We start from the raw sequence: 2,500 nt of genomic DNA, 5'->3' as shown, positions 1-2,500 counted from the left end.
CTATATACACACATACATATGTATATATATATAATATGTAGTAAGTATGTATATATATTATCATTACTATTACTTGCTAAGCTACAACCCTAGTTGGAAAAGCAGGATGCTAATAGCCCAGGAGTCCCAACAAGGAAAATAGCCCAGTGAGGAAAGGAAACAATGAAAAATAAAATATTTTAATTAGTGGCATTAAAATAGATATTTCCTATGTAAACTATAAAAACTTCAACAAAATACGAGGAAGAGAAATTAGATAGAATAGGGTGCCTGAGTGTACGCTCAAGGAAAAGAACTCTAACCCAAGACAGTGGAAGACCTTGGTACAGAGGCTATAGCACAACCCAAGACTAGAGATCAATGGTTTGATTTTGGAGTGTCCTTCTCCCAGAAGAGCTGCTTACCATAGCTAAAGAGTCTCTTCTACCTTTACCAAGAGAAAAGTAGCCACTGAACAATTACAGTGCAGTAGTTATATAATCCCTTGGGTGAAGAATTTTTTTTTTTTAGTAATGTCAGTGTTGCCAGGTGTATAAGGACAGAGGAGAATCTGTAAAGGATATGCCAGATTATTCGGTGTATGTGTAAGCAAAATTGAAATGAACCGTAACCAGAGTGTGATCCAATGTAGTACCGTCTGGCCAGTCAGAGGACCGTATAACTCTCTAGCGGTAGTATCTCAACGGGTGGCTGGTGTAGTAAAGTCAATACGATGTATTGTTTAATAACACCTCAACTTTAGTATACACTAGAAAAGGAACTAAGTCGGAAAAGTATAGATTGGAATATGTGGCCATTTAAGAACTTTAACAATTATATCATCTCCTCTTACGCCCATTGACGCAAAGGGCCTCGTTAAGATTTCGTCTGTTTACTCTATCTTAAGCTTTAAAATCAATACTTCAGCATTTTTTTTTTAAATTATAAAAGGAAAAATCAATAAAAAAAATTCAAAATGGTTAATACAGTTTCAAGATTCTATTTTATTCACATAATGTTTATAGTAGTTTTCCCAAAACCTTAAACCAATAAAATTAGTATAGGATAAATGAACATCCAAGCATTCAAAATAAGCAATTACCATTAACCTTACAGAAACAAGATAATTATGTATACTGTAAATTTTAAGCAACTACAAGCCATACTCATTAATCACCACATTTTCAAGAATTGATGTACTGTAACTCACTGTTCTATGGATTACCAAATTATCAGCTGAAGAAAATTCAAGAGTACAAAACAGAGCCGCTAGATTAATAAAAGGACTACACAATAGGGAAAGAGTTACCCCTGCACTAATTAAATTACACTGGCTGCCGGTAAAAGCGAGAATTGAATACAAGCTACTCTTACTAACGTTTAAGATACTGAACCAAAATGAACCCAAATATCTAAAAGAATGCCTGAATAAACTAGAACTAGAAACAAATGTTAACATAAGACACATGAGTGAAAAACATAGGCTATCTGAACCAAGAACAAATAGTAAATTTGGTGAAAGGGCTTTTAGCTACTGTGCGCCTAGACATTATAATAAACTGCCAACTGAAATGAAGGACCTAAAGGGAGCAATTGAATTTAAGAAGAAACTAAAGATATTACTTTTCACAAGATCATATGATTTGAAAGATGCTACAATCAAGGAATTGTATAAGTTATAATGAAAATGTTTCGTTAGATGATTGATATGGACCCGCCCGAGAAGTAGTTCACTCGACTTCAGTGGAGGGTTGGATTTAAACCCAAAACAAGTAAAGAAACAACGGAAGGTTCTTCGGTGGTCGTCAAAGTTACGCCTGACAATACGAGTAAGTCGCGAGACCGCCTCAGCAGAAAATATCTGCCAAGAAAAGTTTCTGTATCGTAAACGTCTAATCAAATTATTTCGGACGAATACTGAACTCGAAAAGTTAATAGCATCAATCAATAACTGGGCATAAGAGTTATTCTCCATTATTATTATTATTATTATTATTATTATTAATATTATTATTATTATTATTATTATTAATTGCTAAGCTACAACCCTAGTTGGAAAAGCAGAATGCTATAAGCCCAGGGGCTCCAACAGGGAAAATAGCCCAGTAAGGAAAGGAAACAATGAAAAAATAAATATTTTAAGAATATTAAAATAAATATCTCCTATGTAAACTATGAAAACTTTATAGACTCCCGTTTCCAGTTCACAGTACTGTAACACTCCGAACAGTGAAAATTTTAATCACGTCTTAAAATCTAAATCGACGCATCTAACCTCATACCAATTTCGGAAAAATCTTGTAAAAATTCTAATTAATATAAGCGACTAAGTAAAGTTTGAAACTATCCGATACTCGACATATCTCTACGCAATACAACGAAGAAACAAATCACTTAAATTTTGTAAGAAAATTTCAAAACAAAATAGTCCAAGTCACCGAAATGGTAGAATCGTTAGTTGAAAATATATAAAGATAAAACGAGTTCGAACATTCAGGCATTGCATCATTTTGACCAATGG

General features: G+C 33.4%; 2 protein-coding genes across 5 annotated transcripts in view; one reads left to right on the top strand and one right to left on the bottom strand.

The window, feature by feature from the left end:
• The window catches only part of LOC137615443 (uncharacterized), a 148,701-nt gene that overhangs the window by 100,579 nt on the left and 45,622 nt on the right, over window positions 1-2,500 (top strand). The gene's annotated exons all lie outside the window — the stretch shown is intronic.
• LOC137615442 (glutamate receptor ionotropic, delta-2-like) overlaps window positions 1-2,500 on the bottom strand; it is a 26,921-nt gene that overhangs the window by 23,571 nt on the left and 850 nt on the right. The gene's annotated exons all lie outside the window — the stretch shown is intronic.

Source organism: Palaemon carinicauda, chromosome 21 (assembly GCF_036898095.1).
Source record: "Palaemon carinicauda isolate YSFRI2023 chromosome 21, ASM3689809v2, whole genome shotgun sequence".
NCBI classification, from domain to species: Eukaryota; Metazoa; Arthropoda; class Malacostraca; order Decapoda; family Palaemonidae; genus Palaemon; species Palaemon carinicauda.
This window is presented reverse-complemented; position numbering and strand designations above follow the sequence as displayed.